Genomic DNA, 27,759 nt, shown 5'->3' on the forward strand with positions numbered 1-27,759 from the left:
CCCGGTGGAGATCACATGATGTCTACATGTTGGCTAGGATTCCATAGCCAACCCATTCCATTATCCTGCTGTGCTCCCTGTTAGTCATTTATCCCGTTTGCCAATTTTTTTTTTTTTAAGTTGTATAGTGACATGAATGAAATTGTGTGTTACCAGATTAGATAATCCCCTTCATACACCATGCTTAATTAAATCCTGCACAACGTGGCAACCCAGGGTAAATGTAGGACTTGTGTGCAGTCTTGTGCGTGTGTGTAGTCAGCCTCAGACAAAAAGGGAATGAGGTCAAAACTAGCTAAAAATTTTAGAAATATTCCTGCAAGTTTGAAGCCCCAGGAGATCTCCCTTTTTAACAGCATAGTGCTGGCAGGTATGGGGTTAAAAATGATGTCCAATAGAAAGGCTGACCTGCGTGATCACATGGCTTTGGTTTGTTTGTCAAAATGCCAATGTGAAACATAACCATACCAATAAAAACTGCAACAACAGTAACCATTCCCACAGACGTTGCAAAATTAAATTCAAGGACTTTTCCAAGCACTATTTTTCATTTTAAAGGGGCATTTAAAAGGATACAATTAACTTTAAAATGCTGTTTTTATAGAGAAAAATCTGATCCAATATTTACGGCTTAAAACCAATTTCCGACAATTAGTTACACTTTAAATTAAAAAAAATTATATTTCTTGATTCTGACATTTTTTATCATGGACGAACAAAACGTTCAATGCGAATGGTTGATTTGAATTTCAATGACATTTTAAGCACCTTGTCAAAAAAAATTTGCTGTTTAAGGAATTCCAGGCCATGACATTTTTTTTCTTCAAAAGCACTCTAAGCACTTCAAGGACCTTGTGCGAACCTTGTTTCAAACTAACATAAGTGTGAAAGTTATTTTAAAAAGTCTGGCCTTTAAAAAAAAAACAAGCCTGCATGCCCATTCTAAAAGTACATCATGAATGCAAGCCCACTTCTATCCACCAACCAACCAGGGCATGTATTCACACACAGCATCTCAGAATAGGGCCAATGATCGGGTTCTTCTTGTTCATCAGATCGTCACTCAATATGGAGCCTGATTTCTCAGAAAACGATGTCAGAAACATTTGAGGAAGTCCGTTGGAAACTAGTTTCCGTTTGATACAGTATCACACACATAAGATGAATATCTGTTGGATGATCTTAAAACCGCTTATTGCACTCATTATGAATGAAAGTCTTTCTCTGGTCTGCATCCCCTTAACTTGTGTGTATTGAGCCGTACTGTATTGTACCCATTCTGCAATCTGTTAATAAATGTTCAATCAATCAATCAATCAACCATGTGCTTTTCTATACCTAATAGTATATATACTGTACATTGTTAAAAGTATTCTGTCCTCACTTTAAAAGGAAAACTCCAACATTTTGGGAAATTACAATTAGCTTATTTGGCATCTACCCTGGAGTTAGATACATACCCTTTTTTCTTCTCTGTGCATGCAGTAGGAGTAGGAAGACACGCACCGTTAGCCTAGCTTAGCGTCAGTCACTGGAAGTAGGTTCCTCCATTAGCCTAGTTCCCAACGTCTTCCTACTCCTACTGCATGCACAGAGAGGAAAAAGGTATGCATCTTCTTGTCTAACTCCAGGGTAGATGGCAAATAAGCTAATTTCCCAAAATGTTGGAGTTTTCCTTTAAGATTTTTTTTTATCTCTATATCACCCAGCCCTGTCCTGTATCCACATCTACTTGACTTTGTGAATATGGTTGCAGAGCAGCAACACATAAGATAAAAGCATTACTATGCATGTACCGTGGGTCAACAGCTAATAAAAAAAAAAAAAAAAAAAACTACAAGAATGAGCTGCCTGTGCTGGAAGTTGGAACACTGTTCTTGTTTTGGCAAACATACAGCAAACAGCAGTGGTATTAGCCTAGACCTGGTTGATGTCAGCCTTTCCCATTTCAAATGAGAATAATGCTTGCAGATTTCTCCCATTGTTGAGATAGAACAGATGTAGCACCAGGCCAGCTACTATCAGTGTGTGTGTGTGTGTGTGTGTGTGTACGGTCACTTCATGCACGCCATGGAAGTTATGTCAAGACCTCATCTGACTGTAACCACAGTGCTGATTATCACACCAAGGTGACAGACAGATGGACTAGCCTATATTTCAAATGTATCACTGCACTGTCTGTAAGGTAGAAAAACCACTTACACTTTCTAGTCTAGGCCTATTTTAGGGGGCTGTTTTTTTATATTTTTAAACCAAACTATGGGATTATGGTTGGGAACTAGGTCATCCATTTGTTAAACCTGTTGTTCTTGCCGCAAGGTAAACGTGACTGAACCCCCATAACCCCAAGGTACAGTAAGCCCCAAGGCTTTACGACTCCATGCAAGTACATGTTCTTGCATATGTTTTCAATTAGCAAATCAGAGTCTGCCAGAAATGGGTGTGTTACTGTGTGTGTAGTGTACGAGAGAAGGTGCTCCCAAAGCCACAGTATGCACCAAGTGATTTAAATGACTTAAGAGGCCGTGACAAAGTCAACAATGGACTGTTGAGACTAAAAAGACAGCTTCACGAGAGGTGATCACACTATTATAGCAGCACCCTCCCAACAGACCGGACATGACTTCATCCTAACTGTGCTGTACTCAGTCTTTGTACCCTTAGGACCGGTCGTGTACCATAATAGCATGGCCCTCTGTGGTCTATTGCAAACATAGAAACACCCATTATTATCGTTAAGAGCAGGGGAACACAGCAAAACCCACCAAAAACAAATAGAACAGATCAGAAGCAGAGGAGGAGGCGGTTAGGGGGGAGAGATACTGACCGGTAACTCTTCAGCACAGGGGGGGCAGGGAATCTGCGATGCCTGCAGGGAAAGGTTTATTATAAATGAATGCATCATAGTCACATTATTATTATTATCATCTGAATAAGATGTTGTTGCAACGCTTGGCTTCTTCTGTCTGTCCATTTAACATGATGACGTTTTCAGTTTCAATTAGTTAGATAGTAAATTATAACACTACTACCTTATGCATACTGCACCTTACGTGATACTGTGAATACTGTATATTTCAGTTAGTTAGATAGTAAATTATATTGACTTATTTGTTTACACTGCTTGTGTTGTTTTTACTACCTGTACCCCCCCCCCCCCCCCCATGCTGCTATGAATGATGCCTGAATTTCCCCAAGGGGATCAATAAAGGAATATCTTATCTTATACATGTTGTGTCACAACGTACAGCTATTGAAATAACAATGTTTTACTTAGTAGTAGACGTGTGACTAATGTATCTGCAACAGTTACTCACAAGGTGACTCAAATTCCTGAAAACCCCTAGAGTACTGGAATCCTTCTGGAATCCTACTACTACTCAGTAGTACTCACTGTGTTATTCTCATCAATAATAATAATAATAATAATAATAATAATAATAATAATAATAATAATAATAATAATAATAATAATAATAATAATAATAAATGTATTTTATATAGCGCCTTACATTAGGCATCTCAAAGCGCTTTACATACATGGCAGTATAGCACACAGACAAACACAGTACATGGACACAAATGGGGGACCCTGATGTAAACAAGACGAAAGTCTTTCTCTGGTCTGCATCCTATTGAGCTGTACTGTACTGTACCCATTCTGCAATCTGTTAATAAAGTTTTCAATCAATCAATGGACAAACACAATACATGGACTTTCACAATGACGACATGGTGGGGATAATACAGAGAGAGGGAGACAGCTTAGAGACAAGACAGAGAGAACATTTTAAAAAAAAATAGTAAAATATAGGTGAACTGTACAGAATTGCACCCAGAGAGATTTTAAAACTTTTAAGAATTTAGACTGTGTTCTCTGTTACAGCCACACTATAATGCTTTTATACCCATGTTAAGTTATGGATTGTATTGTTGAACCACTGCACACAGAAGCCACATTAGACCACAGTACTAGTACTAATAATAATAACTAGCTGTTGTCGTTGTTTACTATGGGCGGCTTTAACGTTGAGCTAACCAGCTTTAGCCTTTAGCTGCTAATAACAATACACTCACGTTAGGCGGTCCAGCTCGAACAATGGGCTCGTCGGTGGATTATTATCTTCTTTTGTTGTTGTTTTAGTTTATTTTTTCGCAGTACAATGATCCAAATATATATTTCAAGAACTTAGAAAGCGAATAAGCCGTTAATTTAGCTTCTGTAGATGATTACAACATTTTTCCTCCGAGCTTCCAACTTTCAGCTCAACTTCGATGTGTGTGTGTGGGGGGGGCGGGGACACTGAAGCCGAGTAGTCAATCACAGGAGCATATTCAAAGATAGCCCCGCCCCCAGATAACAGTCATTGGACCAATGGATTTGAATAGAATGTGAGTGTGACGTAGTAAAACTAAATAGACGCCCCCGGTTCAGCTGTCACTCACAGTACAATTACTACTACTAGTAGTAGGTTTGTTGACATTGTTTCAAGTTTCTTTATTAGTTGTCATACAAAAATACAGAATACTTTTATATGAACAGCTTCTTTCTGTTTTGCTCCTGAGGGTGTGTGCTAGATAAATAATAGATAAGTATAAAATAAGTATAAAATAGAAAGTCAAGTATACGTAAACAAGTGTAAACAAAAGTGTTCAATATATACATAAATATGTAGAGTAGGAAAAAAATGAGTAACTGAGTTACAATACAATATAAAGTACAATGCAGAAATGGGATGAGGTACAACTTGGGGTAAGGTGCAATGAGGTATGAGTTGTAGTGCAAATCTCTTTACTAATTGTTGTGAAGGATCAGATTAAACCGAATATGTATATTTATTTATATATATATATTTAATTGTATTTGTATATCGTTTGATATCCCCTGTATATTCCTTGTACAATATGCATTGAATATCCCCGTTTCTACTAAACAGCCCATAATAGTTTCATTCTACCATTGGACGAGAACCTGGCGCCAGGTTGCCATACCCCTAGGTCCAAGTTCAATCGTGCCGCCTAACATGTCGAGGCAACCCCCGGTTCCGCGCAGTAATATGCCGGGCGAAATACGTGTGGTACTATTTGTTCATAGCGCATATATATATGGCGCTCGTAAAGTAGAACTTTCTTTTAGTCCAGTTCTTTACCCTCCAACAGAGTGACAGACGCAAAAGCCTCCCCACGAAGCACGTGCGGTGTAGTAGGGCCTACTTGGCCCAGAATAGGCATTGAGATATCGTGTAGATTAATAGTTGAATGGTCATAGTTTGGCACCATACCGTCGAGTTGGACGTATTCTATTAAGCTAATAATAGTCTATTTATGTATGGTGCATCGTTCGGTTCAAGTTCTACAGTTATCAGTACCCCCATCGTTCCTGACGTTATCTGGACGCTTATCCAGGCTGGTCAGACCCCTAGTGGTGATTGCATCCGAGGAGCTCCGGGTCAAGAGCGACTGGACCTGTATATTGGATTACTCTACCCGACGACGGCGAGCCTTCCACGGCTCTTGGATTATGCTTTGTGTGCTTTGGTTATTCCATGGATAAGGGCCAACACTGTCGAGTGTTGGAATTACCCCCGGAGAGGACTACAGGTGAGGCGGCGCTCTACACGTGAGGTCGCACCACGTCTCTCCGTTGTGGACCGGCAGATACCGTTCCACAGAGGGTCCAGCTGTATTCGTCTGCGGCCCGAGGTTCTGTGGGCACTGTGTCTAAGACTTTGGATTCTCCCAAGACACCGTCGGCCAGATGGGATACCGCCAGCGGCTTCTCTAACCCCCCCCTCCTACTGTCTTACAACCAGCGGGACCCCCCCCCCCCCCTTAGTGTATCCAGCTATAATCATTTAAGTACCATCGCTATCGTTTCCTAAATATTCCAGGTTGTATACTTACTCCCTGCGCAACCAGAGATTGGACATTCAATGTTGATTTACCTACGAATACTCATTTGCCATAAAAGTGCATACTCAACATTTCAAATCATAAATGTAATTAAGTGAATGTTGTATACACCCTTTGCTGTATTAAATATTCGATTTGGTCCATTTGTGTTGGTTCGTTTCATCAGGTGGGAAAGTGTTCATCATACTTATATCTTGTACTGGGTGGCCAGAAGTTAAAGTACATGAGGTAGTGGTATTAAATATCATATCTAACAATACAGTCAGGGAATTGTACCCCTCAGCTACAATTGGTCCTTCGAGCCGGAGGGTAACTAGTGTAATATTAATATAGTGTTATTAATATCGAAATGGCCTATGATGAACACTCCACGAAACGATCCTCCTAACCTAGAACGCCCGCGGCGCAGACGACAGACACCTCAGTACTTAGAGGCTTACACTGTCAGTCAACTACCTAGCCTTCGACAAACGGTAAACGTGGTAAAAGTAGAAAGTAAAATTATGTCTGACCTTAACGACCAGGTTTCCCCGACCACAGAGGCCCTAGTAGGTCCTAATGTAACTGACCAAGCCCACGGTGGGGACCAGGAGGGAATTGACATGCCTTTACCCCCCGCCACTACTAAAGAAGTAGTCCCCGACACGCCCCGGGAGGAAGACAACCCTACAGAGAGAGAACTCTGCACGGAAGAAGAAGAGGAGAGCGCCGAGGAACTAGAGCTCCAGGACTCCCCAACGAGTACCCCCAGGAGCGGTTCACGCAGGAGCGGCTCACCTCCACTACCGCCTTCCCCCAGCGAAGCGGAGAGGATACTACAACAGGCGTTCCTCGTCAGCCTGACAGCCTCTACCGAACGCGATCGGCTCCAAGCACAGACGCTTAGCGAGCGCGAACGTCTCCAAGCCCAGGCGACCAGCGAGCGCGAACACCTCCAAGCACAGCAACGGAGCGAAGAACAGCGCACAAGTCTGGAGATGAGACGCTTCCAGATGGAAGAGAATATGGCAAGAGACCGGGCCGACGCCCAGCGCGCCGCTGCCGGTGCCCAAAGAGAAACAGAGCGCGCCGCCGCCGACGCCCAGCGCGCCGCTGCCGGTGCCCAAAGAGACGCAGAGCGCGACAGACTACAAGCGCAACTAATAGAGCAGCTGATCAAAAGGACAACTCCCTCTCCCTCCGCCAGGGGCTCAAGGAACTCGTCGAGACAGCAGTCAAGAGCAGCGTCACCGCAACGAGCAAGCGACCCTGAACTTGACCAACAGACCGAGTCTAGACCCCCCGCAGACCCCCTTCCCATACCGGTCCAAGCGAGACCCAGCTACAAGGAAGGAGCGGCCTACACTGCGGGGAAGCTAAATAAACGATTACAAGATCTGGAAGATTTGATAGAAGAAGAAGAGGGAGAAGAGGAGAACCAAGCCCGACGACAGCACAGTACTCCACCGGACCAGGAGGTCCCATACAGTCCAGGCTATACCCCCGCGGCGCTGCGCTACAGACCCCCGACTCTATTTACGGGTGAGCACGACGCACGACCAGCCCCGAGGAACAGTACCTGGACCAGCGGGCCATGGTACCCTGCCAGTACCAGCCCACAGCGAGGCGCAAGAGGGGACTCGCCCAGGAGGTCTCTCCCCCAACGCTCGCCGATGTATCAGCCATCCACAGCGTCATACAACGCCACGCCGTCATTCCCAGACTTCGCCTATGAGAGTCGAGCACAGTACACGGAGCTCCGGATGTGCTTAGAGACAATGATGGTGGATGTCGCTGATGAACGCCACAAGTATGCAATATTATTGAAGCACCTGAAAGTACCGCGAGCGCACAATATAACGCTAGCCTATGCTACCTCCTCGACCCCATACACAGCGGCCCTTGCAGCGCTGGATCAAAGATATGGACGTATATGGGATTACGTAATCCAGGAGATAAGGCATATTGACCGCCTACCCCCAGCCACAGACAATCGCTCACTAGACGACCTGTCAATCAAAGTGCAGTCCCTGGTGGGGATGCTGGGAGCTCAACGGGAGAAGGGCAGGCATGAGCTGTACGCCAACTCTAACGTTGAGAGGATTTTGGAGAAGCTGCCACCCGCAAGACAGGAGCGCTTTCGGCGGCAGAGGGACTACCGAGATCCCGACGGCCCCGAGCCATCCCTCCTTGATCTGGCCGACTTCTTGGCGAGAGAGGTCAGCAGCTTACGACTGGACACCTTCGGGCGGAGCACGCCAAGCTCCAGAGAGGGACCCAGGAGAATAAGTGATGGAAGAAGATCGGTGACTGTCATGCACCAATCAGAGTCAGTACCGAGCAGTAAGAGTCACAGCACCCCCTCGAGAAAGGAGAAGTGGAAGATAGCGTGTCCCTACTGTGAGAAAGAACACTGGCTGTCACAATGTGACTCATTCACAAAGATGAATGCAGAAGAAGTGAGCCAATGGATAAAGTCCAACCGGCGCTGTTATCGATGTGCGCGGCCCCACATGGCAGCCGAATGCCGCCTAAAGAAAAGGTGCAGCCGGTGCGATGGAGCCCATCTAGATATACTACACGATAGTAACGGAAGACGGCCTATACCTGCACCACGGAGCGGCACCAAGGCAAGTGTCATGTACATTGACCCCGCCAGCAGCAACGGAGCTCAAGTGCTCTTAAAGGTAGTCCGTGTGACATTGAGCTACCAGGATAAAGTCATGGACACTTACGCCGTCCTTGATGACGGGTCAGAGAAGACCCTTCTGCTCGCCTCCGCTGCGACTCAACTGGGACTGCGGGGGAGCAAGAACGAAATGACGATTCGGACAATAAGAAGAGATTTAAAGACGATAAAGGGCGAGAATGTCTCCTTCACTATCACAGCCAACGGGCAGCCAGAGCGACGGTACAAGATCACAAATGCTTTCACCAGCCAAGAAATAGGACTCTCGCAGTACACCTACCCCGTCACCAAGTTGATGGATAAATATGTGCACCTGCGCCAATTACCTATCCCGCTCATAGACGGCGCTACCCCGACCCTGTTGATAGGCTCCGACCATGCAGAACTCATAGTCCCGATTGACCGGGTCCATACAGGTCCCCGGGGCTGTCCTGCAGCAGTCGAGACCCGCCTAGGATGGACATTGCAAGGCCCCCTCGCTAAATCTCTCAACCGAACCGCAGCCACTAGCTGCTTCCACTCCAGAACGACAGAAGAAGACACCACTCTCCTGCAGCATGTCGAGAGGCTATGGACCCTAGAGACAATGCCCTTTAAGAACGAAAAGAAAGACATTCGCTCTAAAGAAGACATTTACGCCATCCACCTACTCGAGCAGGGGACAAAGAGAGTCACAGTCGGCGGAGTGATGAGATACGCAACTCCACTCCTGAGGCGAGAGGGAATGCCCCCCTTTCACGCAAAGAAAGACGCCACGGAGCACTATCTACTGAACACAGAGCGGCGCCTAGCCAAAGACCCCGCTCAACAGAGTGTGTACCGAGCTGAGATTGAGAAGCTAATCACAGCGGGACACGTAACAAAGATTGACATTAAAGAGGCCGATCAGACGACCGAATCATGGTACGTGCCGCATCACAAGGTCCATCACAATGGCAAGGATCGCATTGTGTTTAACTGCAGCTACCAGATCGGATCCCAAAATCTGAATAAAGAGCTCTTGCCCGGCCCCACACTCGGCCCCTCCCTACTAGGCGTGCTACTGCGCTTCCGCCAGGACAAGGTGGCTATAAGCGGGGATATCAAAGGGATGTTCTTGCAAGTGAGACTAGTAGAGGAGGACAAGCCTCTGCTACGGTTCCTATGGAGAGAGAAGATCGGAGATGAGAACCCATCCATCTACCAGTGGGAAGTACTCCCCTTCGGAACCACATGCAGCCCGTGCTGTGCTACATTTGCACTACAGAAACACGTCACAGAGGACCCAGCAGCAGATGAAGAGGTCCAACACAGTGTGAAGAACAGTTTCTACGTAGACAACTGTCTACAAAGCGTCTCGACTCAAGAAGAAGCCGAGGCTCTCCTAATCAAGTTACGCGCCTCCCTAATCAAAGGAGGCTTTGATCTCAGGCAGTGGGCCAGCAGTGACCCGCACGTATTGCGCAGCCTCTCCTCCGCAGACAAGGCTGCCAGCAGCGAGACCTGGATGGCGACAATCCCAGGAGAAGCCCAAGAAATGACACTAGGATTAGTCTGGCGCTTCAAAACAGACTCGCTCCACTATAGACACAAACCCTTGGCTCCAGAGCAAGGAAGGTCGGCGGCGATACCGACCACCAGACGGAGTGTGTACAGAACACTCGCCAGACAATATGACCCGCTGGGATGTATTCTACCTTACACCACCAGGGCAAAGATGATTGTACGAGCACTATGGGACAAGGACCAGGGCTGGGACGACCCAATACCCGCACACCTTGCCTCAACATGGAGAGAGTGGGAGACGGAACTCCGCTCACTCCCAGGTGTCAATATACGCCGCAGCTACTTCCCATCCACAGTGAGGCCAGAGACATGCGAGATTGAGCTACACGTCTTCAGCGATGCCTCCGAAGTAGCCTACGGATCGGTTGCTTATTTGCGTGCCCAAGAGATGGGAGGAGAGATACACACTGCTTTCATACTGGCCCGCTCAAGGATAGCCCCACGTAAGCAACAATCTATCCCACGTCTAGAGCTCTGCGCAGCCCTCGCAGGAGCGCATCTAGCCACGTTAATCCAACGTGAACTCACCATTCCGGTGTATAGAACAATCTTGTGGTCAGATTCCACGACAGTACTCACATGGATTAAGTCTGATTCATGCAGATACAAAGTCTTCGTGGGAGTCAGAGTCACCGAGATTCAGGAACTAACAGAAGAAGCAAGCTGGAGGTATGTGGATACCAAACACAACCCAGCTGACGTCATCACCCGGGGAATGTCCCTGGATGACCTAACCCGTCGCAACATCTACAGTGACGGACCAGCATTCCTCCAGCTCCCGGAAGGAGATTGGCCTACGCCCACCCCGAGGGAAGCAAGTAGCGAGGAGGCTGAGAACAAGAAGCCTATGTTCTGTGGACTGAGCACTGTCGCCTCCACAGACCCGAACATAGATGACTGCATTACCCTAGAGAGTGCGCAACAAAGGACATTCCTGCGGCACCACCCAGAGATTCAGTCCACCACTGACATGTCAGCAGCTGACTACGAAGAAGCAGAACTTCTTCTACTACAACGAGCCCAGAGAGACTCGTTCCCCGATGAGCTAGACTGTCTACAGGGAGGAAACCCCGTCCCATCAGACAGCAGACTGATTCACCTGGCACCAGAGAGTGACGCACATAATCTCATCAGAGTGGGTGGTCGCCTGCGGAGAGCCCCCGATCTACCAGATGACATTAAGCACCCGATCGTCTTGAACAGCCGACACAAGGTCACAGAGCTGATCATAAAGAAATACGACGAGGATGTGCACCACGCAGGAGCAGAGAGAGTCTTCGCGGAGATCAGACGTCGTTATTGGATATTACAAGGGAGAGAAGCAGTACGGCGCTTTCAGCGAACCTGTCTAGACTGCCGTAAGTGGCGCGCGCAGCCCAGCATACCACGGATGGCTGACCTACCCCCCTGTCGCCTCCGAATCGGCGACAAGCCATTCCACTCCACAGGCATGGACTGTTTTGGCCCGTTGTATATAAAGAGAGGAAGAGGCACCGAGAAGCGGTGGGGTATTGTATTCAAATGCATGACCACCAGAGCGATACATATCGAGCTCCTTCCGACCATGAGCACAGACTCATTCCTTATGGCCTTCCGGAGATTCATATCACGGAAAGGACAACCGTCTACATTGTTGTCTGATCACGGGACCAACTTCAAAGGCGGAGAAAGAGAGCTGAGAGAGAGCTTCCAAGCTATGGGCCCAGAACTTAAGACCCACCTCGCTCCAGCCCAGGTTGACTTCCAGTTTAATCCCCCGAACGCACCCCACTTCGGTGGAACCTGGGAACGAGAAGTACGTTCTATAAAGACAGCCCTGTATGCCGTACTCGGAGCCCAGACTGTGGCAGAGGAAGTCCTAATGACGGAGTCCTCACGGAGATCGAGGGAGTATTGAACTCAAAGCCCCTCGGTTACGTCTCCAGTGATGTAGCAGATGTCGACCCAGTCACCCCCAACACACTCCTAATGGGGCGGCTGGACCCCGCGCTACCCCAGACAATGTACAGGCCCGAAGAAGCGAACGGCCGAAGAATGTGGAGGTACAGCCAAGTACTAGCTGACAAGTTTTGGAGCAGCTTCCTACTTCACTACCTACCGTCTCTACAGACCCGCCAGAAGTGGGTAAAAGAGAGAGACAATTTGACAGAAGGAACAGTCGTCATGATAGTTGACCAGTCACTCCCCAGAGCTATGTGGCCGGCTGGCCGCGTAAGCAAAGTGATCACCGGTGCCGATGGCAAGGTCCGAGCAGCTGAAGTACTCGTCCAAGGGCGCACCTACACACGGCCCGTGGCGAGGCTCATAGAACTGCCCCGACTCCCAGATACTATCGATGATGACCATGACCCTATGACTTTGTGAGTTGACTGACCTTACAGCGGACCTTGAGTGGAAGACAGTGCGGTTAATCTGTCTCTGCTTAGCTAATTAGGTGGGACTAATTAGGGGGCGGCTGTTGTGAAGGATCAGATTAAACCGAATATGTATATTTATTTATATATATATATTTAATTGTATTTGTATATCGTTTGATATCCCCTGTATATTCCTTGTACAATATGCATTGAATATCCCCGTTTCTACTAAACAGCCCATAATAGTTTCATTCTACCATTGGACGAGAACCTGGCGCCAGGTTGCCATACCCCTAGGTCCAAGTTCAATCGTGCCGCCTAACATGTCGAGGCAACCCCCGGTTCCGCGCAGTAATATGCCGGGCGAAATACGTGTGGTACTATTTGTTCATAGCGCATATATATATGGCGCTCGTAAAGTAGAACTTTCTTTTAGTCCAGTTCTTTACCCTCCAACAGAGTGACAGACGCAAAAGCCTCCCCACGAAGCACGTGCGGTGTAGTAGGGCCTACTTGGCCCAGAATAGGCATTGAGATATCGTGTAGATTAATAGTTGAATGGTCATAGTTTGGCACCATACCGTCGAGTTGGACGTATTCTATTAAGCTAATAATAGTCTATTTATGTATGGTGCATCGTTCGGTTCAAGTTCTACAGTTATCAGTACCCCCATCGTTCCTGACGTTATCTGGACGCTTATCCAGGCTGGTCAGACCCCTAGTGGTGATTGCATCCGAGGAGCTCCGGGTCAAGAGCGACTGGACCTGTATATTGGATTACTCTACCCGACGACGGCGAGCCTTCCACGGCTCTTGGATTATGCTTTGTGTGCTTTGGTTATTCCATGGATAAGGGCCAACACTGTCGAGTGTTGGAATTACCCCCGGAGAGGACTACAGGTGAGGCGGCGCTCTACACGTGAGGTCGCACCACGTCTCTCCGTTGTGGACCGGCAGATACCGTTCCACAGAGGGTCCAGCTGTATTCGTCTGCGGCCCGAGGTTCTGTGGGCACTGTGTCTAAGACTTTGGATTCTCCCAAGACACCGTCGGCCAGATGGGATACCGCCAGCGGCTTCTCTAACCCCCCCCTCCTACTGTCTTACAACCAGCGGGACCCCCCCCCCCCCTTAGTGTATCCAGCTATAATCATTTAAGTACCATCGCTATCGTTTCCTAAATATTCCAGGTTGTATACTTACTCCCTGCGCAACCAGAGATTGGACATTCAATGTTGATTTACCTACGAATACTCATTTGCCATAAAAGTGCATACTCAACATTTCAAATCATAAATGTAATTAAGTGAATGTTGTATACACCCGTTGCTGTATTAAATATTCGATTTGGTCCATTTGTGTTGGTTCGTTTCATCAGGTGGGAAAGTGTTCATCATACTTATATCTTGTACTGGGTGGCCAGAAGTTAAAGTACATGAGGTAGTGGTATTAAATATCATATCTAACAATACAGTCAGGGAATTGTACCCCTCAGCTACACTAATAAATATAAAGTGTGTTCAAGTGGGTAAAGTGGGTAAAGTGGGTGCTACAGTGAGTTGTTTATTTAAATGTTTTGATTGATTGATTGATTGAAAACTTTATTAACAGATTGCAGAATGGGTACAATACAGTACAGCTCAATACATATATTGGTAAGGGGATGCAGACCAGAGAAAGACTTTCGTCTTGTTTACATCAGGGTCCCCCCATTTTCAATTCATCATAACATATATGACATACACGACATACAGATAGACAGTACTGCTACATCTATACATTTATGACATACCAGATTTGCAAGTGAGTGTGTGCGTGTGGATGTGTGTGCTGTGTGTGTAGATGATGGGTTGTTACATAGTGTTATTGTCGTTGAGCATCCTGATGGCCTGGGGGGCTAGTCAGTACTAGTAGGTTTGTTGACATTGTGGAGAAAAGTATAAATCTATTTAGCAAATCACAGAAATTGACTTTCATTCTCTCCTTTATTTTTTATTTTTTTATTAATTATTAATTATTTAACCAGGAAGTCCCATTGAGATACAAGATCTCTTTTGCAAGGGAGACCTGTGGCCAAGATGACAGCAATAACATTTGCAATATATCAGACAGCAATAAAATGTGCGGTACATCACACAAGAACATAATAAAAGTGCATGTGTACAATATACAATACATCACATGTAAACACAAAAACACAAAACAGAATAGCCTATGATAGAAAAAGTGTATGACAGTAAAATACAGGGTAATAGTACAGTAATTTTGTAGTTTTTGCAGTTGGGACCCGACTACAGAAAGCAGCGACTTGAGCACCACAGATATCACAAATTCTTCTATGAAAGGGAGACATCGTGAGGCTTCGTATCTGACGTTTATCATCACTTACTAACGTCTTCGTATGGAATCCTTCCCCTAGATTCAGTTTGGAGGAGGGATATACCAGACTTGAAAGTAGATTTTGATTGGCAAGATGTCTGGGCAAACGTTCGACTAGCGTCACGCAACCCGGACACCTATAAGATTGAACCGAATGGGGCTTAAACAAGACTCTATATGCTCCTTGTGTTTAAGAGGTGATATAGGTACATTTATGCATATGTATTGGGAATGCCCCCCTGTTAAGATATTCTGGGAAGAAGTCACTACGCAATTATCAGAATTTTTATTTCTGAACATACCTGTAATGCCTTCTGTATTGTTGTTGAATGATGTTTCGCAGTTAGCAGCCTCTATACAGCTAAAGAGACTAATTTTGTCCGGTCTTACGGCTGCTAAAAAGTTGATAGCATCACGATGGATTCAACCGGATAAAATGTGCCGGAAGGTATGGGTTCTTACCTATCTCGATGTGATTTATTTAGAGATATCTACAGCAAGAGTTTTAGGTGTCAATGAAGCCAGCATTGCAATCTGGCTAGAAGTGGTGGAGAGAATAAAGGTTAGCATATGAATAGTAATCTCTGGTTAGAAACGAATAATGGATGGATTATTCAAGGGGGGTCCTGAGGGGGGGGGGGAAGAAGAACGAGCAAGAGCATATGTATGTACTGTATTGTATAATGGGGATTAGGTATATATCTCGTAACCTACATTTATTGATTCAAATACAGGAATGTATATTACTGTGATTTATTGAGATATTTACTGTTAATGTTTGTCTGTCAAAAAAATAATAAAAAAAATGTGTTAAAAAAAACCGCGACATTCTTCTATAGGAAGTTATGTAATACAGATTTAACAAAACCATACTTGGTCATTTACTGTACATTGGAGGGGGTTGGGTTAGGACATTTACAGGGGCCAGTTTCGAATTGCAGTCTCCCGTAGGTGTTCTTTGAGAGTGGTTTTGAAAGTGGGTAGTGATTCACATTCCTTTACAGCTTTGGACTGAATCTTCTGCGAACAAGAACAAGTTGCAGTCACAAGCTGACGACATGTCATTTGCATAAATTAGGAACAGTAGCGGTCCTAGTATATGCTTCCTTGTGGAACACCACAGCTCACTGTGAGGGGGGGGGGGTAGGGTACCATTTACCTCCACCATCTGTTCCCTCCCCTCAAGGTAGGATTGCATCCAGCTCACTGATAGACTATCAAAACAAATTGCTTTTAGCTTGTCAATCAGAATGGAGTGATTGACTGTGTCGAAGGCTTTTTGTAGGTCCAGCATGACCATGCCGCAGTATTTGCCCGCGTCCACCTCTTGTTTGATGTGGTCGTTCAAATAGAGAAGGCATGTGTCAGTGGAGTGGAATGTTCTGAAGCCAGATTGGAATTCGTAGTTTCGATTTTTTTCCGCTAGGTACTTTTCAACCTGTTCGTAGACAATTTTTTCCATGACTTTCGAGATGGAAGTAAGAATAGAAACAGGGCGGTAGTTGCCTGGGTCTAATTTACTGCCCTTTTTGTGCAGAGGGGTCACTCTAGCAATTTTGAAGTCCTTGGGGACGTGTCCCTGTTTTATGGAGAGGTTTATTATGTGTGTGATGACTGAGGTGATGGCGGCTGCTGAGTCTCTGAGGAATTTGGAGGGGATGTTGTCATGGCCAGTGGCCTTGTTAGGTTGGAGGGCGCTCAGTTTTTTGAGTACCTCATCTGTTGTTACCATTTCCAGTTTGAAGTCGTCTTTGCGGACCCCTAGGTTTTTGTATTAAGCTATGTGTTCTACCCCATAATGCCCTAAGTGGGACGGTAGTTTGTTTACCAGTGTTGTGGCTATGTTTGTGAACAAAATGTTTAAGTAATTGGCTACATCTATAGCTTGTCTGTGATGAGTGTGTTGTCCGTCTTTATGTTTATGTTTGAGAATCTGGTTTTAAGTTTACTGCAGCCTAGTTGATTGTTGAGTAATTTCCAAAGTTCACATGGTTTGTTTTTATTTTCCTCAGTTTTGTCATTGATGAAATTCTTTTTTGCAGTTTTGATCATGGAGTTTACGTCGTTTCTTAGTTTGATTGATTGATTGAAAACTTTAATTAACAGATTGCAGAATGGGTACAATACAGTACAGCTCAATACACACAATTGTTAAGGGGATGCAGACCAGAGAATGACTTTCGTCTTGTTTACATCAGGGTCCCCCATTTTCAAATCAGGACATATATGACATACATGACATACAGATAGACAGTACTGCTACATCAATACATTTATGACATACCAGATTTGCAAATACAGTACTGTTTGTGATACAAAAAGAGTCCAGAAAATAGTATATACATTTGACGTAGAAACTGTACATTGGGGGAGGTTGGGTAGGTGGGATGGGGTTGGGTGGGTGGGGGGGGGGCGGCGGCTGTACATTGGAGGTGGTTGGGTGGGTGGGGTGGGGGGGTTGGGTAGGAGGGGTGGGTGGGGAACACTGTACAACTGTACAAGCAAAACTGTACATTGGAATATTGACAAAACCATACTTGGTCATTTACTGTACATTGGAGGGGGTTGGGTTAGGACATTTACAGGGGCCAGTTTCGAATTGCAGTCTCCCGTAGGTGTTCTTTGAGAGTGGTTTTGAAAGTGGGTAGTGATTCACATTCCTTTACTGCTTTGGGTAGGGCGTTCCACAATGATGTGGCATAATTGCGAAACGTGTTTAGTCCCTTGTTTGAGCCGAATCTAGGTTTAACATGATTTGTGGAGCTCCCTCTGGTGTTGTGATCGTGGTATTTACTATTCACTGACCTTTGGGAAGTATTTTGACATGTACATGGGTACCTTGGTCGTGGAGTGTATCTTGTAGACCAGGCCCATTGCAAGTTGCTGTACTCTGTCGTCTACTCTAAGCCATCCTAGGTTGTCAAAGTGGGCAGGGGTGAGGTGGGTCTAGGAGTAAGGTCAAGCAGTAGTCTGACCAGTTTGTTTTGAGATGTTTGTAATTTTGTTTTTAGCGCCTTTGAGGTGCTTTGGTACCATGAGGTGCAAGCATAGTCATAGTACCCTCGAATGAGTGCTCCTGCCAGAGTCTTCAGGGAATTCTTGTTTACCAGAGAGGAGATCCGGTACAAGAATCAAGTTCGTTGGTTGACTTTTTTTATTACATTGGATGCCATTTTGTCACAGGAAAGATTAGCCTCTAGGATGGAACCCAGGTAGGTAATTTCATCTTTCCTTGTGACAATATTGTCACCCACTGTAACTGAGAAGCCGTCGGTCTTGCTGAGTTTGTTATTTGAACCGAAGAGAATGGACTCTGTAATGATAGTTTGTTATCAGCGAGCCATATGCAGATTTTGCCTAGTTCTGAGCTGAGGGTTTTTTCAACCTGTAACTTGTTCTTGTCAGAGACCAGCAGGGCTGAGTCGTCTGCGAACAAGAACAAGTCTGTTTCTTTCCAGTTTGAGTTCAGTCACGTGGGCTTGGAGTTCACTGCTCGTGCTTTTTGTAAGCTTTGACTGACTTTTACGAAACTCAGAGCATTTTTTGTCTCTGGTTTTCATAGCGGCCAATATTTCGGAGTGCATCCATGGCTCAGCACGATTTTTTACCCTGGTGGTTCTTAGGGGGGCCATGTCTAGGGATGTCCGATATTATCGGCCTACCGATATTATCGGCCGATATTGGCATTAAAATGTGATATCGGAAAATATCGGTATCGGTTTAAAAAAAAAAAAAGGCAAGCAAGTAAGAACAAATTCTGATTTTATTTATTGGCAAAAGTATGCATAATGTTGTGTTAATTCCACAACAAGAGATATGTAATGTTAATTACCTGAAATTATTCTGTTTTTGGGGGGGAACCCTGCATATATCGGTATCGGTTGATATCGGTATCGGAAATTAAGAGTTAGTTGGACAATATCGGTATATCGGTATCGGTAAAAAAGCCAATATCGAGCATCCCTAGCCATGTCGTTTAGTGTTGTTGAAAATTTGGTTTTGAAACCAAGCCACCATTATGTTTCTTCAACCAGTGTACCATTGAGCTCATCTGACCAGTCCAGACTCTCCAGCTCAAGGTTAAGGCCTCGCTAGAGTAGGTTTTGAGGTCTCTAGATGCGACTGTTTTGTGACAGCCGGCCTTATGTTTTAGCTTTTTGCGGTATACAGAATATCATATAATGATCACTTAACCCGCATGCTATAACCCCTTTATTGGAGATCTTGGACTTGTCAGAGGTCAGGATGAGGTCAATGGTAGTCTGAGTTGACTCACATACACGTGTGGGTTGGGTGATTAGCTGGCTGAGGCCCTGCAGATCACAACACCTATTGAAGGATTTGAAGACGGTGCATCTTTTTGTTGCATATCCGTGTTCCAATCCCCAATAAGAATATTTTCAGCATCCTCAGCTCCAGCTAAGCACACATCCAGAGTATCATAAAAGCATGTATGTCATAAATGTATAGATGCAGCAGTACTGTCTTAATCAATCAATCAATTCAATCAATCAATCAAGTCTATCTGTATGTTGTGTGTGTCATATGTTATGATGAATTGAAATGGGGGACCCTGATGTAAACAAGACGAAAGTCTTTCTCTCTGCATCCCCTTAACAATTGTATGTATTGAGCTGTACTGTATTGTACCCATTCTGCAATCTGTTAATAAAGTTTTCAATCAATCAATCAATCAATCAGAGAGACCAGGCAGTCGTCATCGCTGTATTACCGTAACATGAACAGATAATTTCAATATCTGACTGCCCATCTGTGGTCCACCACCACTCTTCTTCTTGTAGGGAAATCTGCAGCCAACACAACTAACTAACTTAACGTTCAAGATTGTTTATTGTCATCATGTGCAAACAGATTGAAGAATGGGTACAAATACAATACAGTACGGCTCAATACACACAATTGTTAAGGGGATGCAGACCAGAGGAAGACTTTCGTCTTGTTTACATCAGGGTCCCCCATTTTCAATTCATATAGTGAACAACATGTGCACAGTTAGTTACACGGACAGTTTGCCATACAATGAACATCTTACTCCGCCCCTTTTAGCTGGTTATCGTAAAAGTAAAATTAGATCATCATGTATCTTTCCCTGCACTGTTTTATTTATTTAGTCATTTGTTTATTATTTCAGCGAACCTCTTCTTCATCACACAGGTCTAGTTTGGAAGAGGAGGCCGCGGCGGTTGTAACCCAGCAACCAAACTCCGCCCAACACCAGACGTCCAGCGCTGCAACGTTAATGTACATGATTGATTATTGATGAAGCCACGGAACACAACCCTGCCGGTGAAACAGTAACGTTAGTGTAACAGAGAAAAGTTGTTGTAATGGCCAGATGATGTCAGAATCACCAGGAGCAAGAGCTATAGTCTGTGTGGTAGCTGAAGTGTTTATTAATCTGTCACTGTCTGGCAAAAAAAAACTGATGTTGGATCAATGCAGAACCAACTGAATGAATGGGGTAAGTTACCACAACAACTAAAAGAGCTGCTTTCAAACCTGAACCCATATACAAATGACTGCACGACAAGGTACGCGTGTGGGGGATAAAACAGAAGTGCGAAGTCCTTAATTATAATCCGTGTGCTAATGAAAGTGAGGTTATAGTCAATAATAACGTCATGGCCACTGAAGACACTGCAGCAGGCTACAGTAGCAACTTGCTACTAGTAGCAATAGTACAACACCTGTATGTGCTTGTCTTTGAGGCTTATTATAATAATATGGTCTGCTTTGGCCATCATTCTCTTCCCACTATGAATTGAAAATGGGGGACCCTGATGTAAACAAGACAAACGTCTTTCTCAGGTCTGCATCCCCCTTAACAATTGTGTGTATTGAGCTGTACTGTATTGTACCCATTCTGCAATCTGTTAAATAAAGTTTTCATTCATTCATTCATGATATGAACAAGCTATAGTTTGCCAACTTTCAAAACACACATTTATTTATTTACTGTTCTGTAAAAGTCTTGTCGAATGTAATGTTTTATGTTTTGTGTGTGGACCTGCAGGGACACTATAGTTGTTGTTGTCATGCAACAGCTAATGGGGATCCTAATAAACTAACATGTTATACACACACTCTCATTGCTGCTGACACCCCCCCCCCCCCCCCATGCATACATTGTTGAATAATTGATAGCTTAACACATTTTGATCCAATGTTGTCTGTTCAGTGTTGCTAAGTAATGAGCCTCTCATCATGCCCCATCATCCTTCCTTCCTTCCTTCCAGGCCAAGACTGACCGGGAGAAGGTACACAGCGACGCCGGCATTACGGTGTCTTTATCAGAGAAAGTGCTTTTGAAAGAGGAGACGGAACCGGGGGAACTATATATAGAGCGATGAGCATGGAGGGAGAAGTGGAGGACTCCTCCGACTCCGACTCCGACGTGGAGGAGCTCCGGGCTGGGTCCCCCTCCTCCTGCTCCTCCTCCTCCCCGGCTCGCTCCTCCGCGGTCCTGTGGGAGAGACGCATCCAGCAGAGCGTCTTCGTGGACCTGAGCGAGGACGAGAGTCTGCACTTCAGTGACCTGGAGGGCTCCTTCGTCGTGTGTCTGTCCCAGCTGGCGGGCTCCAGTACTCCCTCTGAGCCCAGCGTCCACCTCAGTGGTGGTAAGTCCCATCATACAGCCTGTGTGTGTGGTCCGGTCCGCTGCTCAGCCACAGTCTGCATGTTGTCCATCAAGTCCAGTGTTTCACAGGGTCTGTGTTTTGCTATTATAAGCTATAAATGTGGTCCAGCTCGAGAGGTTCTGTGGACAGGTCCATGTTGCGATGTCGTTATGACCCTGCTGTTGTGGAATATTTAAAATGAGCCATCGACAGTGAACTGTAGAAATGAGATGGAGTCATTTGTTTATAAAAACATAGAACATGGTTTAATATCTGTGCTTCCCACAGAGATCCGTTTACAGAGAGACACACGTGTGTGTGTACACACAAGCGTCTGACCAGAAAGTGACCAAGAGGTCTGGTCAGACACAGATTAAATACATAATTGAAATGACGTACATTAGACATCCATGATATGACAGAAAGGTAAACAAAATCTGCCGAAAGCCGGGGAGAAATGAATAAACAAGCCTTCGGTGTTATTTGTTATGTCTTTCACACCAGAGGCCAAAATGCTCCTAACCTTGGTCATTGTTGGCAACAGTGGCTCAGGAGGTAGAGCAGTCGTCTGGTAATCCGGAGGTTCCCGGTTGGATTCCCGCTCCTCCCGGGCAGCGTGTCGATGTGTCCTTGAGCAAGACACTTAACCCCCTAATTGCTCCCGATGAGCAGGTTGGCACCTTGCATGGTTGCCTCCGCCGTCGGTGTGCAAGTGAATGTGTGTGTGAATGTGTGAGTGAATGTGTACAAATGTGAGTAACAAATTGTAAAGCGATTTGGATAAAAGCGCTATATAAAAAAGCAGCCATTTACCATTGTTAATTGTTGTTAAGAGAGTCAGACTGTCTCCTAGTGTCTGAGCTGTTATACTAGTTGACCTATATTAAATTAGTCAAGCTGTACAGAGATTTAAACACAGATGGACATAGATAACATTTCCATCACAACCCTTTCACTACCACACTACAGACGGTTGCAATGTGGTAGTGAAAGGGTTAACCTTCTGCAGTGTGGTTGTGAAAGGGTTAACCTTCTGCAGTGTGGTTGTGAAAGGGATAACCTTCTGCAGTGTGGTTGTGAAAGGGTTAACCTTCTGCAGTGTGGTTATGAAAGGGATAACCTGCTGCAGTGTGGTAGTGAAAGGGTTAACCTTCTGCAGTGTGCTTGTGAAAGGGTTAACCTTTTGCAGTGTGGTAGTGGAAAGGGTTAACCTTCTGCAGAGTGGTTGTGGAAAGGGTTAACCTTTTGCAGTGTGGTAGTGGAAAGGGTTAACCTTCTGCAGAGTGGTTGTGGAAAGGGTTAACCTTCTGCAGTGTGGTTGTGAAAGGGTTAACCCGCTGTCGTGTGGCATGAATTGAAAATGGGGGACCCTGATGTAAACAAGACGAAAGTCTTTCTCTGGTCTGCATCCCCTTAACAATTGTGTGTATTGAGCCGTACTGTATTGTACCCATTCTGCAATCTGTTAATACAATTTTCAATCAATCAATCAATCAATTGACTATTTACCTTTTTGTTTTTTAAACTCGTTTTATGTTTCTACGTTCGAGACAAATAAAAATAAAATAAAATAAAAAATGTTCAACGTTCAAGGAACGCACGTGTATCTCAGACGCGGCCGCGTCCCACAGTTCGCTCAGGCCAATCACGTTGTCCCCTCGTTCTCTGTCGTCCGCAGAGACCGCCGAGCTGACGGATTCGGACGACTCCCCCTCCTCCTCCGAGTGCGGCGGCGGCGGTGGCGGCGGTCGGAGCGACGAGAGGGTGGTGGAGGGCCAGACGAAGAGCAGCGTGACGCGCCCCCCGTCCGCCCAGAGACCCGTGGACAACACCTTCCGGGAGGAACCAGCCCCCACCCAGGGGTGCGTCGAGGAGGAGGACCCGGGCCAGAACACCAGTGACGAGGAGCAGGAAGACCTGCCCTACGACGGTGACCTTGGAGGCCTCTACTTCGACCACACGGAGGGGAAATCGGAAGTGAGTTCTGACGGGAGAGAAACTCTCCACGAAAGCCCGGATGCCCCTGGTCCTCCTGAACCGCCCGCAGCGCACGAAGACATCGATGTGATACAACGTGGCTCCTCTGTGGAGCCTAGCGCTGTGGAGCAAACGCTTGGCTCTCCGGAGGAGGAGGAGGAGGAGGAGGAGGAGGAGGAGGGGAATAACCGAGAGCGGTTCGTCGACACCTCCGTGCCAGCCGGGGGGTGGGGGCGTCCCCTTCGGTGCAGTAGTCCCGTCGCCGCCGGCGGCGAAGCTCGACGACCAAACGTGGCGGCCGTCCAGCTGTTGCTCCGGCACTTCTTCTCCCAGGACGAACTACTCTGCTCGGGCGGGCTGATCGAAGCGGAGACCCTGCCGGAGGTGTCCCTCCTGGAGAGCGTGGATGACACCCTGCTGCTCAGCAGGGTCCTGAGGTATAGCATAGAAGGTCCTAGTAGAGACGCTAGCGGTGCGGCCCCCCCGACAGCATACAGCAACGCCGGGAGCCCCAGCGGCGGTGGTGGTAGTGAGGCTGAGGTAGAGACGGGTGATAAGAGTCACGCTGCTCCAGAGCGTTTGGAACGGGAGGCTGAAAGCGACTTCTTCAACGACGTCGCCACTTCCGCTAGCGACGAGTCCGACGGCCACGCATCGACCAGTACGTGTGTGGACGACTCCAAACGGAACAGCGGAGGTGCCAGCAGTGAACCAGATCTGTCCAAGAAGGAAGAGGACGGTGAGGTCCGGATAGTAATAACAAACCCCCTGGCGGCGCGGACCAGGTCCTTCTCCGAGCTCAAGTACGGCCAGGGCCAAGTTCACTACCCTCTCCCCGACTTCTCCAAGGTCGCCCCCAAGGTCCGAATCCCTAAGACTCCTCCTCCTCCTCCCAGTGGTCCAGCCCGGTCCGTTACTCCTTCTTCCCCCAGCAGCACCGGCGTACACAGAGCCCAGTCCTCTCCGGGAATACTGGAGTTGGTCCAGCGAGTGTTGGAGGACTCGCCCCCCCGGCGGCCCCCAGAGAAGCCGTGTGTCTTCGGAGACGACCAGGAGAAACAGACGGACTCCACTGCCCCGGCGCTCGTGCAGCACCTGCAGGTGGGGCGATTGGGAAACAAATCTATATTGCAATAAGGCAATATACAGAGGGACTATATATATTAGGGATGTCCGATATTATCGGCCGATATTGGCATTCAAATGTGATATCGGAAAATATCGGTATCGGTTTAAAAAAAAAAAAAAAAGTTTTAATTCTTTTTACATTTCTATAACCTTTATTTACCCAGGCAAGCAAGTAAGAACAAATTCTGATTGTATTTATTGTCAAAAGTATGCATAATGTTATGTTAATTCCACAACAAGACATATTATGTAATGTTAATTTTCCTGAAATTATTCATTTTTTTGGGGGGGAAACCCTGCATATATCAGTATCGGTTGATATCGGTTGATATTGGTATCGGAAATTAAGAGTTGGACAATATCGGTATATCGGTATCGGTAAAAAAGCCAATATCGAGCATCCCTACTTTTAATCATTATTTTTTTCATTGTCTTTAAACAAAATTATGTATCACAATCCTCTATAAAAAAAAAAAGATCCCCTGATATGATAACACTGATATATTGCCCAGCCCTATACATGGGACTGTTTACTGTGCTGCATTTATATGATATAATCTTAATAGGACTAGAAGAACCACATTATTATTAAATATTTCCTAATCCGTATCCCTCTCTTAGGCTGAATATGACAAGTTGCTAACAAAATATGCAGAAGCGGAAAACCTCATTGATCAGATGAGACTAGGAAACCAAGTAAGTGACCTTTGACCTTTCTAGATCATCTGGTCTGACAACATCTCATTTCAGCAGGATTGATTGGCCGTCAGGATGCTCGACGACAATGACACTATGTAACAACAACAACCCATCATCTACACTCACTGCACACACATCCACACGTACACACTCACTTTAAATAAACACTCACCTTAACACCCACTTTAGACACTTTAACACACTTTTTTTTGTATTTTATTTTTTTATTATTTTTTAAACAAACACATAAACAAACATGACAACACACAATAGGATATACAAATACACATATGCTCCAGCTCGTACCCCCCTCTCCCGGACCCCCCATTGGATAATCCAACCATTATAATTTGTTCCTAACCAGACATTACCATTATATGCTAGCTTTTATTTTCTCCACCACTTCTAACCACATTGCCATTTTGGATTCATTGAGACCCAAAATTCTAGCTGTTGATATTTCTTGATAGATCACATCGAGATATGTAAGAATCCAGACCTTACGGCACATTTTTTCCGGTTGAAACCATCGTGATGCTATCCGCTTTTTAGCCACTGTGATACCGGATAAAACCAATCTCTTTAGCTGTGGAGGTACTGCATGCTCAAAGACATCATTCAGCAGTAATACAGAGGGGTGTACAGGTATATCCAGAGTTAAGAGATTTGACAATTGCTGGGTCATACTTTAACACACTTTATATTTATTAGTAAAGAGATTTGCACTACAATTCATACCTCATTGCACCTTACCCTAAGTTTGTACCTCATCCCATTTCTGCATCGTGCCTCACTGTTACTCTTTTTACCCTGTATTGTATATTGTATATATGTATATTGACTGAACACTTTATTTTATGTACTTTTTCTATTTTATACTTTTTATCTATTTTTATCTAGCACACTCCCAGGGGCTCATACAGAAAAAAAGCATTTCATGATAAAGTATTCTGTATTTTACTATGACAATTAATAAACAAACTTGAACTTGAACTTGGTTATATTGTAAGAATTGACGAATGTCTTCACAGATTCAAGATCCACCGGACCCTCTCCTCGAGTTCTGCTGGGGTGATGAACAGAACCACCCAGGTAATGAACAGAACCGCCCTCAAAGAGCACCTACGGGAGGCTGCAATTCGAAACTGGCCCCCGTAAATGTCCAAACACCCCCCCACCAACCCACCCCCCCCCTAATGTACAGTTTCCTCCCCCTAGAATGTATATAGTTTCTGTTAGGATCTCTGGTAAACAGTACTGTATATTTGTATGTCATAAATGTAACAGTACTGTATAATCTGTATGTCATGTATGTCATCTGTATGTTGTGTATGTCATAAATGTCATGATGAATTGAAAATGGGGGACCCTGATGTAAACAAGACGAAGGTCTTTCTCTGGTCTGCATCCTCTTAACAATTGTGTGTATTGGGCGGCTACGTGGCGTAGTGGGCAAGGCGCTCGCCACGAATGCGGAGACGCTGGGTCGGGGGCAGCGTGAGCCTCCCACGCGTTACTCCTCGCCACTGAGAGATCGAGCTGCGCATGTGAAAAGATGCGACTGCTGTTACCTCAAGTACCGGAGGGGACTTGTGCTATTTATGACTTAGTCCACATTGCAGCCGGCTTGTGGGAGGCAAGAAACAGCGTTCGTGACAGGGGAGGGTTGAATTGGATGATACGAAATTGGGATAGGAGAAAATATAGAAAATGGGAGAAAAAGTGGATAAAAAAAACAAAACAATTGTGTGTATTGAGCCGTACTGTATTGTACCCATTCTGCAATCTGTTAATAACATTTTCAATCAATCAATCAATCACCCAGGTAATGGGGGCCATGTTGGATGACTCTACTGCCCTTCTCTCCAACAGTTACTCTGTGTCTGACATGTGATATTATGACAGGTTCTCTCTCTCTGCTTCACCGAATCATCCGGCAAAGTGCACCTGGTTTCCTTAGTGACAAACGGGGTCGAATGACACGTTTCTGGTTTCACCAACGTCTCGGCTTTTCGGAGCACTTTATATAAGTACCGTTGGAAAAAGATGACACTCTAAACCATTTTGCATAAGTCTGTATCTGTTTTAAAGGGGGCTGTCTTCTAACTGAAGGAATTCTTAGTCAACTAATAGTCATAGGACTTTGTAGAGACTAATCAATTAGTTGATTTAATAGAGAAATCTGTAAACTTGTGTTTCCCATATGCAGCTATGGAGAAGGATCTCTTTAAATCGAGTGCTTACCAGAGACATGCTCATCATTTATCAGAAAAGAATGCATTCATAATTGAAAAAAGGATTAAAAAGCGACTAATTGACAACCAAAATGCGAGAGCTGCCATAATTGTATAGCGTTATGCAACGCATCTCAATGAGATTCTATTTTCTAAATGAATGACATGAAGTCACTATTATTATCTATTAGTGAGAGATGAGTGACAGTGTGACACCCTCTT

At 45.4% G+C, this 27,759-nt stretch overlaps 1 protein-coding gene across 1 annotated transcript in view; it reads right to left on the reverse strand.

Annotated features, from left to right (window-relative positions):
• Positions 1-4,265, reverse strand: part of gpsm2 (G protein signaling modulator 2) — a gene marked incomplete at its 3' end in the record, with an annotated part of 37,315 nt that extends 33,050 nt beyond the window's left edge. The window contains exons 1-2 of the mRNA XM_084313352.1: positions 4,078-4,265; positions 2,828-2,869 (exon numbers count right to left, since the gene is read on the reverse strand). The remainder of the gene's footprint in view (positions 1-2,827; positions 2,870-4,077) is intronic.
• Between the last annotated feature and the right edge of the window lie 23,494 nt (positions 4,266-27,759).

This window comes from Notolepis coatsorum, assembly GCF_963971535.1.
Source record: "Notolepis coatsorum genome assembly, chromosome: 4".
In the NCBI taxonomy this organism is placed as follows: Eukaryota; Metazoa; Chordata; class Actinopteri; order Aulopiformes; family Paralepididae; genus Notolepis; species Notolepis coatsorum.